Source organism: Pseudophryne corroboree, chromosome 11 (assembly GCF_028390025.1).
Source record: "Pseudophryne corroboree isolate aPseCor3 chromosome 11, aPseCor3.hap2, whole genome shotgun sequence".
Taxonomy (NCBI): domain Eukaryota; kingdom Metazoa; phylum Chordata; class Amphibia; order Anura; family Myobatrachidae; genus Pseudophryne; species Pseudophryne corroboree.
Window position 1 is genome coordinate 69,048,852 of NC_086454.1, and position 17,006 is coordinate 69,065,857.

At 30.0% G+C, this 17,006-nt stretch overlaps 19 non-coding genes across 19 annotated transcripts; all 19 read left to right on the forward strand.

The window, feature by feature from the left end:
• The first annotated feature begins 304 nt into the window (after positions 1 to 304).
• On the forward strand, positions 305 to 378 carry TRNAT-AGU (transfer RNA threonine (anticodon AGU)). The gene has a single exon. It is a non-coding gene; the product is annotated as a tRNA-Thr (tRNA).
• Positions 379 to 1,206: 828 nt separating this feature from the next.
• TRNAT-AGU (transfer RNA threonine (anticodon AGU)) lies at positions 1,207 to 1,280 on the forward strand. Its single transcript has one exon. It is a non-coding gene; the product is annotated as a tRNA-Thr (tRNA).
• Positions 1,281 to 2,117: 837 nt separating this feature from the next.
• Positions 2,118 to 2,191, forward strand: TRNAT-AGU (transfer RNA threonine (anticodon AGU)). The gene has a single exon. It is a non-coding gene; the product is annotated as a tRNA-Thr (tRNA).
• An 828-nt stretch (positions 2,192 to 3,019) lies between these two features.
• Positions 3,020 to 3,093, forward strand: TRNAT-AGU (transfer RNA threonine (anticodon AGU)). Its single transcript has one exon. It is a non-coding gene; the product is annotated as a tRNA-Thr (tRNA).
• An 841-nt stretch (positions 3,094 to 3,934) lies between these two features.
• Positions 3,935 to 4,008, forward strand: TRNAT-AGU (transfer RNA threonine (anticodon AGU)). Its single transcript has one exon. It is a non-coding gene; the product is annotated as a tRNA-Thr (tRNA).
• An 823-nt stretch (positions 4,009 to 4,831) lies between these two features.
• TRNAT-AGU (transfer RNA threonine (anticodon AGU)) lies at positions 4,832 to 4,905 on the forward strand. Its single transcript has one exon. It is a non-coding gene; the product is annotated as a tRNA-Thr (tRNA).
• Positions 4,906 to 5,799: 894 nt separating this feature from the next.
• TRNAT-AGU (transfer RNA threonine (anticodon AGU)) lies at positions 5,800 to 5,873 on the forward strand. The gene has a single exon. It is a non-coding gene; the product is annotated as a tRNA-Thr (tRNA).
• Positions 5,874 to 6,700: 827 nt separating this feature from the next.
• Positions 6,701 to 6,774, forward strand: TRNAT-AGU (transfer RNA threonine (anticodon AGU)). Its single transcript has one exon. It is a non-coding gene; the product is annotated as a tRNA-Thr (tRNA).
• Positions 6,775 to 7,622: 848 nt separating this feature from the next.
• Positions 7,623 to 7,696, forward strand: TRNAT-AGU (transfer RNA threonine (anticodon AGU)). The gene has a single exon. It is a non-coding gene; the product is annotated as a tRNA-Thr (tRNA).
• An 826-nt stretch (positions 7,697 to 8,522) lies between these two features.
• TRNAT-AGU (transfer RNA threonine (anticodon AGU)) lies at positions 8,523 to 8,596 on the forward strand. The gene has a single exon. It is a non-coding gene; the product is annotated as a tRNA-Thr (tRNA).
• An 841-nt stretch (positions 8,597 to 9,437) lies between these two features.
• On the forward strand, positions 9,438 to 9,511 carry TRNAT-AGU (transfer RNA threonine (anticodon AGU)). Its single transcript has one exon. It is a non-coding gene; the product is annotated as a tRNA-Thr (tRNA).
• An 824-nt stretch (positions 9,512 to 10,335) lies between these two features.
• TRNAT-AGU (transfer RNA threonine (anticodon AGU)) lies at positions 10,336 to 10,409 on the forward strand. Its single transcript has one exon. It is a non-coding gene; the product is annotated as a tRNA-Thr (tRNA).
• An 841-nt stretch (positions 10,410 to 11,250) lies between these two features.
• Positions 11,251 to 11,324, forward strand: TRNAT-AGU (transfer RNA threonine (anticodon AGU)). Its single transcript has one exon. It is a non-coding gene; the product is annotated as a tRNA-Thr (tRNA).
• An 828-nt stretch (positions 11,325 to 12,152) lies between these two features.
• Positions 12,153 to 12,226, forward strand: TRNAT-AGU (transfer RNA threonine (anticodon AGU)). Its single transcript has one exon. It is a non-coding gene; the product is annotated as a tRNA-Thr (tRNA).
• An 841-nt stretch (positions 12,227 to 13,067) lies between these two features.
• On the forward strand, positions 13,068 to 13,141 carry TRNAT-AGU (transfer RNA threonine (anticodon AGU)). The gene has a single exon. It is a non-coding gene; the product is annotated as a tRNA-Thr (tRNA).
• An 825-nt stretch (positions 13,142 to 13,966) lies between these two features.
• Positions 13,967 to 14,040, forward strand: TRNAT-AGU (transfer RNA threonine (anticodon AGU)). The gene has a single exon. It is a non-coding gene; the product is annotated as a tRNA-Thr (tRNA).
• Positions 14,041 to 14,934: 894 nt separating this feature from the next.
• On the forward strand, positions 14,935 to 15,008 carry TRNAT-AGU (transfer RNA threonine (anticodon AGU)). The gene has a single exon. It is a non-coding gene; the product is annotated as a tRNA-Thr (tRNA).
• Positions 15,009 to 15,835: 827 nt separating this feature from the next.
• Positions 15,836 to 15,909, forward strand: TRNAT-AGU (transfer RNA threonine (anticodon AGU)). The gene has a single exon. It is a non-coding gene; the product is annotated as a tRNA-Thr (tRNA).
• An 848-nt stretch (positions 15,910 to 16,757) lies between these two features.
• TRNAT-AGU (transfer RNA threonine (anticodon AGU)) lies at positions 16,758 to 16,831 on the forward strand. The gene has a single exon. It is a non-coding gene; the product is annotated as a tRNA-Thr (tRNA).
• Positions 16,832 to 17,006: the final 175 nt, after the last annotated feature.

Sequence of the window (17,006 nt, forward strand, 5' to 3'; positions counted from 1 at the left end):
CTACATGTTTTTGTTTTCTGAATATCAAAAATTAATTGACATTATTCCCATGTAGCATTACTTACAGAGAAATCAATAAAAGTGCTAAACAAAAAATTAGAAAATTACTTTGACAAGATATTTTAAGAATGAAGGTGCTGTAAATCATGAATGAAAAGAGAGAACACAACTTTCTATTTATACTCTAAATTTCCACCGGTTTGAAAAATTGATGAAGCAATAGTTATAAGAATATCAAAAATTGTTACCAAATAGCATATCTTAGATATATCATTTTTCTTTGTGAAGCTCTAGGGCATTATGTGGTGCTGTGGCTTAGTTGGTTAAAGCGCCTGTCTAGTAAACAGGAGATCCTGACTTCAAATCTCAGCAGCGCTTTTCATTTATTTTCATCAACTCAGAACATAGTTTGTTGATAATTCATCACAAAAAGACATGTGAATGCTTCAGCAGCCTTTACCCTTTCTCACATTTTCAGTAATATGTACCACATTTCTAGATACAGTCCAAATCAGAAAACACAAAAAAATGCAATATTCCCCTTTTTTAATATCAGTTATTTTGTAGAAGTAAATTGATGCCAAGGTAACTAGAAAAGAATTCCAGAAATTGCTAATCATCATGTCTGAGCAATCTCCAGGAACAATATGGTGTCCAGTCAGAGAAAATGTTTAAACAAAAGTCAGTAACAATGTGAGTTTCTCAAGATAAATTGATAGACAATTTAGTCATCAGAGTTTAGGGAGCAATAGAAAATAATGGATTATTTGTTACTTAACATAAACAATATTGTGTTAGGAAAGCAATTCCAGAAATAAATCTTTCCATTTATTGAGCAAGCTTCCAGATAAAATGTTAACAATAATTCTATCATTGAGATCTCATGTTTTCATTTCACGATTACTTTTTAACTGTATGAGTACCAACAATAGACTGACTTTAATTTCCCAGGGATGACTACATTAATAAGAACGCCATAATATCTATTACAATAAAGCATATTAACAAGTGACTTGAACAAACATTGTAAGCATGTAGGGCCTGTATTTACAAAATAAAGGAGAAAAAAGCATTATATTACTTACTGTAAGTTTCCAACTGTTTAAAGAATTAATAAAATACTAGTTTCAAAGAAATATATAAAAATAATAAAAAATATTATACTTTAGACATATAATTTGTCATTATATGTAAGGCAGTGCAAGTGGTGCTGTGGCTTAGTTGGTTAAAGTGCCTGTCTAGTAAACAGGAGATCCTGAGTTCATATCTCAGCAGTACCTTTGCTTGATACCTTTTTATCACACCAGTATGTAGTTTTTTGTTGATACATAACAAAATAAGATGTGTAAAACCTTTATCTGCTTTCACTTTGGCACATTTGGTCACCAATGTAAAAAAGTTTAAAGATGCCATCCATGTCAGAAGACGACAAACAACAAAACTTCACCCTATTTCAACATAAGTTGTAGAAATATGCCTATGTTAAGGTAAATAGATGAATTTTTACAAAATAGCCTTCATCATATTGGGTAAACTGCAAAATTAATTTAGAATACATTGAAAAGAGAATAACACAGAAAGTGTTAAAATGTCTGTAAAAAAGTAAGTTTCCCAAGGTACAGTAATTTGAGAGTCAGTTTAGTCATCATAGCTAGAGAATCATTGACATTTAACCCATATTTATTTCCATAACATCCTTAAAATTGTGTTAGGAAAATACTTCTTGATGAAAAGCTAAACTTCTCTTGAAAAAGCATCAATAAAGAATGCTAACCATAATTCTGACTTTTTAAAACAGAGTTCTTAATTTTACTACATGTTTTTGTTTTCTGAATATCAAAAATTAATTGACATTTATTCCCATGTAGCATTACTTACAGAGAAATCAATAGAAGTGCTAAAAAATTTTTTAGAAAATTACTTTGACAAGATATTTTAAGAATGAAGGTGCTGTAAATCATGAATGAAAAGAGACAACACAACTTTCTATTTATACTCTAAATTTCCACCGGTTTGAAAAATGAATGAAGCAATAGTTATAAGAATATCAAAAATTGTTACCAAATAGCTTATTTTAGATATATCATTTTTCTTTGTGAAGTTCTAGGGCATCATGTGGTGCTGTGGCTTAGTTGGTTTTAGCGCCTGTCTAGTAAACAGGAGATTCTGAGTTCAAATCTCAGCAGCGCCTTTCATTTATTTTCATCAACTCAGAACATAGTTTGTTGATAATTCATCACAAAAAGACATGTGAATGCTTCAGCAGCCTTTACCCTTTCTCACATGTTCAGTAATATGTACCACATTTCTAGATACAGTCCAAATCAGAAAACACAAAAAAATGCAATATTCCCCTTTTTTAATATCAGTTATTTTGTAGAAGTAAATTGATGCCAAGGTAACTAGAAAAGAATTCCAGAAATTGCCAATCATCATGTCTGAGCAATCTCCAGGAACAATATGGTGTCCAGTCAGAGGAAATGTTTAAACAAAAGTCAGTAACAATGTGAGTTTCTCAAGATAAATTGATAGACAATTTAGTTATCAGAGTTTGGGGAGCAATAGAAAATAATGGATTATTTGTTACTTAACATAAACAATATTGTGCTAGGAAAGCAATTGCAAAAATAAATCTTTCCATTTATTGAGCAAGCTTCCAGATAAAATGTTAACAATAATTCTATCATTGAGATCTCATGTTTTCATTTCACGATTACTTTTTAACTGTATGAGTACCAACAATAGACTGACTTTAATTTCCCAGGGATGACTACATTAATAAGAACGCCATAATATCTATTACAATAAAGCATATTAACAAGTGACTTGAACAAACATTGTAAGAATGTAGGGCCTGTATATACAAAATAAAGGAGAAAAAAGCATTATATAACTTACTGTAAGTTTCCAACTGTTTAAAGAATTAATAAAATACTAGTTTCAAAAAAATATATAAAAATAATAAAAAATATTATACTTTAGACATATAATTTGTCATTATATGTAAGGCAGTGCAAGTGGTGCTGTGGCTTAGTTGGTTAAAGTGCCTGTCTAGTAAACAGGAGATCCTGAGTTCATATCTCAGCAGTACCTTTGCTTGATACCTTTTTATCACACCAGTATGTAGTTTTTTGTTTATGCATAACAAAATAAGATGTGTAAAACCTTTATCTGCTTTCACTTTGGCACATTTGGTCACCAATGTAAAAAAGTTTAAAGATGCCATCCATGTCAGAAGACGACAAACAACAAAACTTCACCCTATTTCAACATAAGTTAATTTGTAGAAATATGCCTATGTTAAGGTAAATAGATTAATTTTTACAAAATAGCCTTCATCATATTGGGTAAACTGCAAAATTAATTTAGAGTACATTAAAAAGAGAATAACACAGAAAGTGTTAAAATGTCTGTAAAAAAGTAAGTTTCCCAAGGTACAGTAATTTGAGAGTCAGTTTAGTCATCATAGCTAGAGAATCATTGACATTTAACCCATATTTATTTCCATAACATCCTTAAAATTGTGTTAGGAAAATACTTCTTGATGAAAAGCTAAACTTCTCTTGAAAAAGCATCAATAAAAATGCTAACCATAATTCTGACTTTTTAAAACAGAGTTCTTAATTTTACTACATGTTTTTGTTTTCTGAATATCAAAAATTAATTGACATTTATTCCCATGTAGCATTACTTACAGAGAAATCAATAAAAGTGCTAAAAAATTTTTTAGAAAATTACTTTGACAAGATATTTTAAGAATGAAGGTCCTGTAAATCATGAATGAAAAGAGACAACACAACTTTCTATTTATACTCTAAATTTCCACCGGTTTGAAAAATTAATGAAGCAATAGTTATAAGAATATCAAAAATTGTTACCAAATAGCATATTTTAGATATATCATTTTTCTTTGTGAAGCTCCAGGGCATCATGTGGTGCTGTGGCTTAGTTGGTTAAAGCGCCTGTCTAGTAAACAGGAGATCCTGAGTTCAAATCTCAGCAGCACCTTTTATTTATTTTCATCAACTCAGAACATAGTTTGTTGATAATTCATCACAAAAAGACATGTGAATGCTTCAGCAGCCTTTACCCTTTCTCACATGTTCAGTAATATGTACCACATTTCTAGATACAGTCCAAATAAAAAAAATGCAATATTCCCCTTTTTTTTTTAATATCAGTTATTTTGTAGAAGTAAATTGATGCCAAGGTAACTAGAAAAGAATTCCAGAAATTGCCAATCATCATGTCTGAGCAATCTCCAGGAACAATATGGTGTCCAGTCAGAGGAAATGTTTAAACAAAAGTCAGTAACAATGTGAGTTTCTCAAGATAAATTGATAGACAATTTAGTCATCAGAGTTTAGGGAGCAATAGAAAATAATGGATTATTTGTTACTTAACATAAACAATATTGTGATAGGAAAGCAATTCCAGAAATAAATCTTTCCATTTATCGAGCAAGCTTCCAGATAAAATGTTAACAATAATTCTATCATTGAGATCTCATGTTTTCATTTCACGATTACTTTTTAACTGTATGAGTACCAACAATAGACTGACTTTAATTTCCCAGGGATGACTACATTAATAAGAACGCCATAATATCTATTACAATAAAGCATATTAACAAGTGACTTGAACAAACATTGTAAGCATGTAGGGCCTGTATTTACAAAATAAAGGAGAAAAAAGCATTATATTACTTACTGTAAGTTTCCAACTGTTTAAAGAATTAATAAAATACTAGTTTCAAAGAAATATATAAAAATAATAAAAAATATTATACTTTAGACATATAATTTGTCATTATATGTAAGGCAGTGCAAGTGGTGCTGTGGCTTAGTTGGTTAAAGTGCCTGTCTAGTAAACAGGAGATCCTGAGTTCATATCTCAGCAGTACCTTTGCTTGATACCTTTTTATCACACCAGTATGTAGTTTTTTGTTGATGCATAACAAAATAAGATGTGTAAAACCTTTATCTGCTTTCACTTTGGCACATTTGGTCACCAATGTAAAAAAGTTTAAAGATGCCATCCATGTCAGAAGACGACAAACAACAAAACTTCACCCTATTTCAACATAAGTTAATTTGTAGAAATATGCCTATGTTAAGGTAAATAGATGAATTTTTACAAAATAGCCTTCATCATATTGGGTAAACTGCAAAATTAATTTAGAGTACATTAAAAAGAGAATAACACAGAAAGTGTTAAAATGTCTGTAAAAAAGTAAGTTTCCCAAGATACAGTAATTTGAGAGTCAGTTTAGTCATCATAGCTAGAGAATCATTGACATTTAACCCATATTTATTTCCATAACATACTTAAAATTGTGTTAGGAAAATACTTCTTGATGAAAAGCTAAACTTCTCTTGAAAAAGCATCAATAAAGATTGCTAACCATAATTCTGACTTTTTAAAACAGAGTTCTTAATTTTACTACATGTTTTTGTTTTCTGAATAGCAATAGAAAATAATGGATTATTTGTTACTTACATGTTTTTGTTTTCTGAATATCAAAAATTAATTGACATTATTCCCATGTAGCATTACTTACAGAGAAATCAATAAAAGTGCTAAACAAAAAATTAGAAAATTACTTTGACAAGATATTTTAAGAATGAAGGTGCTGTAAATCATGAATGAAAAGAGAGAACACAACTTTCTATTTATACTCTAAATTTCCACCGGTTTGAAAAATTGATGAAGCAATAGTTATAAGAATATCAAAAATTGTTACCAAATAGCATATCTTAGATATATCATTTTTCTTTGTGAAGCTCTAGGGCATTATGTGGTGCTGTGGCTTAGTTGGTTAAAGCGCCTGTCTAGTAAACAGGAGATCCTGACTTCAAATCTCAGCAGCGCTTTTCATTTATTTTCATCAACTCAGAACATAGTTTGTTGATAATTCATCACAAAAAGACATGTGAATGCTTCAGCAGCCTTTACCCTTTCTCACATGTTCAGTAATATGTACCACATTTCTAGATACAGTCCAAATCAGAAAACACAAAAAAATGCAATATTCCCCTTTTTTAATATCAGTTATTTTGTAGAAGTAAATTGATGCCAAGGTAACTAGAAAAGAATTCCAGAAATTGCCAATCATCATGTCTGAGCAATCTCCAGGAACAATATGGTGTCCAGTCAGAGGAAATGTTTAAACAAAAGTCAGTAACAATGTGAGTTTCTCAAGATAAATTGATAGACAATTTAGTCATCAGAGTTTAGGGAGCAATAGAAAATAATGGATTATTTGTTACTTAACATAAACAATATTGTGTTAGGAAAGCAATTCCAGAAATAAATCTTTCCATTTATCGAGCAAGCTTCCAGATAAAATGTTAACAATAATTCTATCATTGAGATCTCATGTTTTCATTTCACGATTACTTTTTAACTGTATGAGTACCAACAATAGACTGACTTTAATTTCCCAGGGATGACTACATTAATAAGAACGCCATAATATCTATTACAATAAAGCATATTAACAAGTGACTTGAACAAACATTGTAAGAATGTAGGGCCTGTATATACAAAATAAAGGAGAAAAAAGCATTATATAACTTACTGTAAGTTTCCAACTGTTTAAAGAATTAATAAAATACTAGTTTCAAAAAATATATAAAAATAATAAAAAATATTATACTTTAGACATATAATTTGTCATTATATGTAAGGCAGTGCAAGTGGTGCTGTGGCTTAGTTGGTTAAAGTGCCTGTCTAGTAAACAGGAGATCCTGAGTTCATATCTCAGCAGTACCTTTGCTTGATACCTTTTTATCACACCAGTATGTAGTTTTTTGTTGATGCATAACAAAATAAGATGTGTAAAACCTTTATCTGCTTTCACTTTGGCACATTTGGTCACCAATGTAAAAAAGTTTAAAGATGCCATCCATGTCAGAAGACGACAAACAACAAAACTTCACCCTATTTCAACATAAGTTAATTTGTAGAAATATGCCTATGTTAAGGTAAATAGATGAATTTTTACAAAATAGCCTTCATCATATTGGGTAAACTGCAAAATTAATTTAGAGTACATTAAAAAGAGAATAACACAGAAAGTGTTAAAATGTCTGTAAAAAAGTAAGTTTCCCAAGGTACAGTAATTTGAGAGTCAGTTTAGTCATCATAGCTAGAGAATCATTGACATTTAACCCATATTTATTTCCATAACATCCTTAAAATTGTGTTAGGAAAATACTTCTTGATGAAAAGCTAAACTTCTCTTGAAAAAGCATCAATAAAGCAATAAAGAATGCTAACCATAATTCTGACTTTTTAAAACAGAGTTCTTAATTTTACTACATGTTTTTGTTTTCTGAATATCAAAAATTAATTGACATTTATTCCCATGTAGCATTACTTACAGAGAAATCAATAAAAGTGCTAAAAAAATTTAGAAAATTACTTTGACAAGATATTTTAAGAATGAAGGTGCTATAAATCATGAATGAAAAGAGAGAACACAACTTTCTATTTATACTCTAAATTTCCACCGGTTTGAAAAATTGATAAAGCAATAGTTATAAGAATATCAAAAATTGTTACCAAATAGCATATCTTAGATATATCATTTTTCTTTGTGAAGCTCCAGGGCATCATGTGGTGCTGTGGCTTAGTTGGTTAAAGCGCCTGTCTAGTAAACAGGAGATCCTGACTTCAAATCTCAGCAGCGCTTTTCATTTATTTTCATCAACTCAGAACATAGTTTGTTGATAATTCATCACAAAAAGACATGTGAATGCTTCAGCAGCCTTTACCCTTTCTCACATGTTCAGTAATATGTACCACATTTCTAGATACAGTCCAAATCAGAAAACACAAAAAATGCAATATTCCCCTTTTTTAATATCAGTTATTTTGTAGAAGTAAATTGATGCCAAGGTAACTAGAAAAGAATTCCAGAAATTGCCAATCATCATGTCTGAGCAATCTCCAGGAACAATATGGTGTCCAGTCAGAGGAAATGTTTAAACAAAAGTCAGTAACAATGTGAGTTTCTCGAGATAAATTGATAGACAATTTAGTCATCAGAGTTTAGGGAGCAATAGAAAATAATGGATTATTTGTTACTTAACATAAACAATATTGTGTTAGGAAAGCAATTCCAGAAATAAATCTTTCCATTTATTGAGCAAGCTTCCAGATAAAATGTTAACAATAATTCTATCATTGAGATCTCATGTTTTCATTTCACGATTACTTTTTAACTGTATGAGTACCAACAATAGACTGACTTTAATTTCCCAGGGATGACTACATTAATAAGAACGCCATAATATCTATTACAATAAAGCATATTAACAAGTGACTTGAACAAACATTGTAAGAATGTAGGGCCTGTATATACAAAATAAAGGAGAAAAAAACATTATATAACTTACTGTAAGTTTCCAACTGTTTAAAGAATTAATAAAATACTAGTTTCAAAAAATATATAAAAATAATAAAAAATATTATACTTTAGACATATAATTTGTCATTATATGTAAGGCAGTGCAAGTGGTGCTGTGGCTTAGTTGGTTAAAGTGCCTGTCTAGTAAACAGGAGATCCTGAGTTCATATCTCAGCAGTACCTTTGCTTGATACCTTTTTATCACACCAGTATGTAGTTTTTTGTTGATGCATAACAAAATAAGATGTGTAAAACCTTTATCTGCTTTCACTTTGGCACATTTGGTCACCAATGTAAAAAAGTTTAAAGATGCCATCCATGTCAGAAGACGACAAACAACAAAACTTCACCCTATTTCAACTTAAGTTAATTTGTAGAAATATGCCTATGTTAAGGTAAATAGATGAATTTTTACAAAATAGCCTTCATCATATTGGGTAAACTGCAAAATTAATTTAGAGTACATTAAAAAGAGAATAACACAGAAAGTGTTAAAATGTCTGTAAAAAAGTAAGTTTCCCAAGGTACAGTAATTTGAGAGTCAGTTTAGTCATCATAGCTAGAGAATCATTGACATTTAACCCATATTTATTTCCATAACATCCTTAAAATTGTGTTAGGAAAATACTTCTTGATGAAAAGCTAAACTTCTCTTGAAAAAGCATCAATAAAAATGCTAACCATAATTCTGACTTTTTAAAACAGAGTTCTTAATTTTACTACATGTTTTTGTTTTCTGAATATCAAAAATTAATTGACATTTATTCCCATGTAGCATTACTTACAGAGAAATCAATAAAAGTGCTAAAAAAATTTTTAGAAAATTACTTTGACAAGATATTTTAAGAATGAAGGTCCTGTAAATCATGAATGAAAAGAGACAACACAACTTTCTATTTATACTCTAAATTTCCACCGGTTTGAAAAATTAATGAAGCAATAGTTATAAGAATATCAAAAATTGTTACCAAATAGCATATTTTAGATATATCATTTTTCTTTGTGAAGCTCCAGGGCATCATGTGGTGCTGTGGTTTAGTTGGTTAAAGCGCCTGTCTAGTAAACAGGAGATCCTGAGTTCAAATCTCAGCAGCACCTTTTATTTATTTTCATCAACTCAGAACATAGTTTGTTGATAATTCATCACAAAAAGACATGTGAATGCTTCAGCAGCCTTTACCCTTTCTCACATGTTCAGTAATATGTACCACATTTCTAGATACAGTCCAAATAAAAAAAATGCAATATTCCCCTTTTTTTTTTTAATATCAGTTATTTTGTAGAAGTAAATTGATGCCAAGGTAACTAGAAAAGAATTCCAGAAATTGCCAATCATCATGTCTGAGCAATCTCCAGGAACAATATGGTGTCCAGTCAGAGGAAATGTTTAAACAAAAGTCAGTAACAATGTGAGTTTCTCAAGATAAATTGATAGACAATTTAGTCATCAGAGTTTAGGGAGCAATAGAAAATAATGGATTATTTGTTACTTAACATAAACAATATTGTGATAGGAAAGCAATTCCAGAAATAAATCTTTCCATTTATCGAGCAAGCTTCCAGATAAAATGTTAACAATAATTCTATCATTGAGATCTCATGTTTTCATTTCACGATTACTTTTTAACTGTATGAGTACCAACAATAGACTGACTTTAATTTCCCAGGGATGACTACATTAATAAGAACGCCATAATATCTATTACAATAAAGCATATTAACAAGTGACTTGAACAAACATTGTAAGAATGTAGGGCCTGTATATACAAAATAAAGGAGAAAAAAGCATTATATAACTTACTGTAAGTTTCCAACTGTTTAAAGAATTAATAAAATACTAGTTTCAAAAAAATATATAAAAATAATAAAAAATATTATACTTTAGACATATAATTTGTCATTATATGTAAGGCAGTGCAGGTGGTGCTTTGGCTTAGTTGGTTAAAGTGCCTGTCTAGTAAACAGGAGATCCTGAGTTCATATCTCAGCAGTACCTTTGCTTGATACCTTTTTATCACACCAGTATGTAGTTTTTTGTTGATGCATAACAAAATAAGATGTGTAAAACCTTTATCTGCTTTCACTTTGGCACATTTGGTCACCAATGTAAAAAAGTTTAAAGATGCCATCCATGTCAGAAGACGACAAACAACAAAACTTCACCCTATTTCAACATAAGTTAATTTGTAGAAATATGCCTATGTTAAGGTAAATAGATGAATTTTTACAAAATAGCCTTCATCATATTGGGTAAACTGCAAAATTAATTTAGAGTACATTAAAAAGAGAATAACACAGAAAGTGTTAAAATGTCTGTAAAAAAGTAAGTTTCCCAAGATACAGTAATTTGAGAGTCAGTTTAGTCATCATAGCTAGAGAATCATTGACATTTAACCCATATTTATTTCCATAACATACTTAAAATTGTGTTAGGAAAATACTTCTTGATGAAAAGCTAAACTTCTCTTGAAAAAGCATCAATAAAGATTGCTAACCACAATTCTGACTTTTTAAAACAGAGTTCTTAATTTTACTACATGTTTTTGTTTTCTGAATATCAAAAATTAATTGACATTATTCCCATGTAGCATTACTTACAGAGAAATCAATAAAAGTGCTAAACAAAAAATTAGAAAATTACTTTGACAAGATATTTTAAGAATGAAGGTGCTGTAAATCATGAATGAAAAGAGAGAACACAACTTTCTATTTATACTCTAAATTTCCACCGGTTTGAAAAATTGATGAAGCAATAGTTATAAGAATATCAAAAATTGTTACCAAATAGCATATCTTAGATATATCATTTTTCTTTGTGAAGCTCTAGGGCATTATGTGGTGCTGTGGCTTAGTTGGTTAAAGCGCCTGTCTAGTAAACAGGAGATCCTGAGTTCAAATCTCAGCAGCGCCTTTCATTTATTTTCATCAACTCAGAACATAGTTTGTTGATAATTCATCACAAAAAGACATGTGAATGCTTCAGCAGCCTTTACCCTTTCTCACATGTTCAGTAATATGTACCACATTTCTAGATACAGTCCAAATCAGAAAACACAAAAAAATGCAATATTCCCCTTTTTTAATATCAGTTATTTTGTAGAAGTAAATTGATGCCAAGGTAACTAGAAAAGAATTCCAGAAATTGCCAATCATCATGTCTGAGCAATCTCCAGGAACAATATGGTGTCCAGTCAGAGGAAATGTTTAAACAAAAGTCAGTAACAATGTGAGTTTCTCAAGATAAATTGATAGACAATTTAGTTATCAGAGTTTGGGGAGCAATAGAAAATAATGGATTATTTGTTACTTAACATAAACAATATTGTGTTAGGAAAGCAATTGCAAAAATAAATCTTTCCATTTATTGAGCAAGCTTCCAGATAAAATGTTAACAATAATTCTATCATTGAGATCTCATGTTTTCATTTCACGATTACTTTTTAACTGTATGAGTACCAACAATAGACTGACTTTAATTTCCCAGGGATGACTACATTAATAAGAACGCCATAATATCTATTACAATAAAGCATATTAACAAGTGACTTGAACAAACATTGTAAGAATGTAGGGCCTGTATATACAAAATAAAGGAGAAAAAAGCATTATATAACTTACTGTAAGTTTCCAACTGTTTAAAGAATTAATAAAATACTAGTTTCAAAAAAATATATAAAAATAATAAAAAATATTATACTTTAGACATATAATTTGTCATTATATGTAAGGCAGTGCAAGTGGTGCTGTGGCTTAGTTGGTTAAAGTGCCTGTCTAGTAAACAGGAGATCCTGAGTTCATATCTCAGCAGTACCTTTGCTTGATACCTTTTTATCACACCAGTATGTAGTTTTTTGTTGATGCATAACAAAATAAGATGTGTAAAACCTTTATCTGCTTTCACTTTGGCACATTTGGTCACCAATGTAAAAAAGTTTAAAGATGCCATCCATGTCAGAAGACGACAAACAACAAAACTTCACCCTATTTCAACATAAGTTAATTTGTAGAAATATGCCTATGTTAAGGTAAATAGATTAATTTTTACAAAATAGCCTTCATCATATTGGGTAAACTGCAAAATTAATTTAGAGTACATTAAAAAGAGAATAACACAGAAAGTGTTAAAATGTCTGTAAAAAAGTAAGTTTCCCAAGGTACAGTAATTTGAGAGTCAGTTTAGTCATCATAGCTAGAGAATCATTGACATTTAACCCATATTTATTTCCATAACATCCTTAAAATTGTGTTAGGAAAATACTTCTTGATGAAAAGCTAAACTTCTCTTGAAAAAGCATCAATAAAAATGCTAACCATAATTCTGACTTTTTAAAACAGAGTTCTTAATTTTACTACATGTTTTTGTTTTCTGAATATCAAAAATTAATTGACATTTATTCCCATGTAGCATTACTTACAGAGAAATCAATAAAAGTGCTAAAAAATTTTTTAGAAAATTACTTTGACAAGATATTTTAAGAATGAAGGTCCTGTAAATCATGAATGAAAAGAGACAACACAACTTTCTATTTATACTCTAAATTTCCACCGGTTTGAAAAATTAATGAAGCAATAGTTATAAGAATATCAAAAATTGTTACCAAATAGCATATTTTAGATATATCATTTTTCTTTGTGAAGCTCCAGGGCATCATGTGGTGCTGTGGCTTAGTTGGTTAAAGCGCCTGTCTAGTAAACAGGAGATCCTGAGTTCAAATCTCAGCAGCACCTTTTATTTATTTTCATCAACTCAGAACATAGTTTGTTGATAATTCATCACAAAAAGACATGTGAATGCTTCAGCAGCCTTTACCCTTTCTCACATGTTCAGTAATATGTACCACATTTCTAGATACAGTCCAAATAAAAAAAATGCAATATTCCCCTTTTTTTTTTTAATATCAGTTATTTTGTAGAAGTAAATTGATGCCAAGGTAACTAGAAAAGAATTCCAGAAATTGCCAATCATCATGTCTGAGCAATCTCCAGGAACAATATGGTGTCCAGTCAGAGGAAATGTTTAAACAAAAGTCAGTAACAATGTGAGTTTCTCAAGATAAATTGATAGACAATTTAGTCATCAGAGTTTAGGGAGCAATAGAAAATAATGGATTATTTGTTACTTAACATAAACAATATTGTGATAGGAAAGCAATTCCAGAAATAAATCTTTCCATTTATCGAGCAAGCTTCCAGATAAAATGTTAACAATAATTCTATCATTGAGATCTCATGTTTTCATTTCACGATTACTTTTTAACTGTATGAGTACCAACAATAGACTGACTTTAATTTCCCAGGGATGACTACATTAATAAGAACGCCATAATATCTATTACAATAAAGCATATTAACAAGTGACTTGAACAAACATTGTAAGCATGTAGGGCCTGTATTTACAAAATAAAGGAGAAAAAAAGCATTATATTACTTACTGTAAGTTTCCAACTGTTTAAAGAATTAATAAAATACTAGTTTCAAAGAAATATATAAAAATAATAAAAAATATTATACTTTAGACATATAATTTGTCATTATATGTAAGGCAGTGCAAGTGGTGCTGTGGCTTAGTTGGTTAAAGTGCCTGTCTAGTAAACAGGAGATCCTGAGTTCATATCTCAGCAGTACCTTTGCTTGATACCTTTTTATCACACCAGTATGTAGTTTTTTGTTGATGCATAACAAAATAAGATGTGTAAAACCTTTATCTGCTTTCACTTTGGCACATTTGGTCACCAATGTAAAAAAGTTTAAAGATGCCATCCATGTCAGAAGACGACAAACAACAAAACTTCACCCTATTTCAACATAAGTTAATTTGTAGAAATATGCCTATGTTAAGGTAAATAGATGAATTTTTACAAAATAGCCTTCATCATATTGGGTAAACTGCAAAATTAATTTAGAGTACATTAAAAAGAGAATAACACAGAAAGTGTTAAAATGTCTGTAAAAAAGTAAGTTTCCCAAGATACAGTAATTTGAGAGTCAGTTTAGTCATCATAGCTAGAGAATCATTGACATTTAACCCATATTTATTTCCATAACATACTTAAAATTGTGTTAGGAAAATACTTCTTGATGAAAAGCTAAACTTCTCTTGAAAAAGCATCAATAAAGATTGCTAACCATAATTCTGACTTTTTAAAACAGAGTTCTTAATTTTACTACATGTTTTTGTTTTCTGAATAGCAATAGAAAATAATGGATTATTTGTTACTTACATGTTTTTGTTTTCTGAATATCAAAAATTAATTGACATTATTCCCATGTAGCATTACTTACAGAGAAATCAATAAAAGTGCTAAACAAAAAATTAGAAAATTACTTTGACAAGATATTTTAAGAATGAAGGTGCTGTAAATCATGAATGAAAAGAGAGAACACAACTTTCTATTTATACTCTAAATTTCCACCGGTTTGAAAAATTGATGAAGCAATAGTTATAAGAATATCAAAAATTGTTACCAAATAGCATATCTTAGATATATCATTTTTCTTTGTGAAGCTCTAGGGCATTATGTGGTGCTGTGGCTTAGTTGGTTAAAGCGCCTGTCTAGTAAACAGGAGATCCTGACTTCAAATCTCAGCAGCGCTTTTCATTTATTTTCATCAACTCAGAACATAGTTTGTTGATAATTCATCACAAAAAGACATGTGAATGCTTCAGCAGCCTTTACCCTTTCTCACATGTTCAGTAATATGTACCACATTTCTAGATACAGTCCAAATCAGAAAACACAAAAAAATGCAATATTCCCCTTTTTTAATATCAGTTATTTTGTAGAAGTAAATTGATGCCAAGGTAACTAGAAAAGAATTCCAGAAATTGCCAATCATCATGTCTGAGCAATCTCCAGGAACAATATGGTGTCCAGTCAGAGGAAATGTTTAAACAAAAGTCAGTAACAATGTGAGTTTCTCAAGATAAATTGATAGACAATTTAGTCATCAGAGTTTAGGGAGCAATAGAAAATAATGGATTATTTGTTACTTAACATAAACAATATTGTGTTAGGAAAGCAATTCCAGAAATAAATCTTTCCATTTATCGAGCAAGCTTCCAGATAAAATGTTAACAATAATTCTATCATTGAGATCTCATGTTTTCATTTCACGATTACTTTTTAACTGTATGAGTACCAACAATAGACTGACTTTAATTTCCCAGGGATGACTACATTAATAAGAACGCCATAATATCTATTACAATAAAGCATATTAACAAGTGACTTGAACAAACATTGTAAGAATGTAGGGCCTGTATATACAAAATAAAGGAGAAAAAAGCATTATATAACTTACTGTAAGTTTCCAACTGTTTAAAGAATTAATAAAATACTAGTTTCAAAAAATATATAAAAATAATAAAAAATATTATACTTTAGACATATAATTTGTCATTATATGTAAGGCAGTGCAAGTGGTGCTGTGGCTTAGTTGGTTAAAGTGCCTGTCTAGTAAACAGGAGATCCTGAGTTCATATCTCAGCAGTACCTTTGCTTGATACCTTTTTATCACACCAGTATGTAGTTTTTTGTTGATGCATAACAAAATAAGATGTGTAAAACCTTTATCTGCTTTCACTTTGGCACATTTGGTCACCAATGTAAAAAAGTTTAAAGATGCCATCCATGTCAGAAGACGACAAACAACAAAACTTCACCCTATTTCAACATAAGTTAATTTGTAGAAATATGCCTATGTTAAGGTAAATAGATGAATTTTTACAAAATAGCCTTCATCATATTGGGTAAACTGCAAAATTAATTTAGAGTACATTAAAAAGAGAATAACACAGAAAGTGTTAAAATGTCTGTAAAAAAGTAAGTTTCCCAAGGTACAGTAATTTGAGAGTCAGTTTAGTCATCATAGCTAGAGAATCATTGACATTTAACCCATATTTATTTCCATAACATCCTTAAAATTGTGTTAGGAAAATACTTCTTGATGAAAAGCTAAACTTCTCTTGAAAAAGCATCAATAAAGCAATAAAGAATGCTAACCATAATTCTGACTTTTTAAAACAGAGTTCTTAATTTTACTACATGTTTTTGTTTTCTGAATATCAAAAATTAATTGACATTTATTCCCATGTAGCATTACTTACAGAGAAATCAATAAAAGTGCTAAAAAAATTTAGAAAATTACTTTGACAAGATATTTTAAGAATGAAGGTGCTATAAATCATGAATGAAAAGAGAGAACACAACTTTCTATTTATACTCTAAATTTCCACCGGTTTGAAAAATTGATAAAGCAATAGTTATAAGAATATCAAAAATTGTTACCAAATAGCATATCTTAGATATATCATTTTTCTTTGTGAAGCTCCAGGGCATCATGTGGTGCTGTGGCTTAGTTGGTTAAAGCGCCTGTCTAGTAAACAGGAGATCCTGACTTCAAATCTCAGCAGCGCTTTTCATTTATTTTCATCAACTCAGAACATAGTTTGTTGATAATTCATCACAAAAAGACATGTGAATGCTTCAGCAGCCTTTACCCTTTCTCACATGTTCAGTAATATGTACCACATTTCTAGATACAGTCCAAATCAGAAAACACAAAAAATGCAATATTCCCCTTTTTTAATATC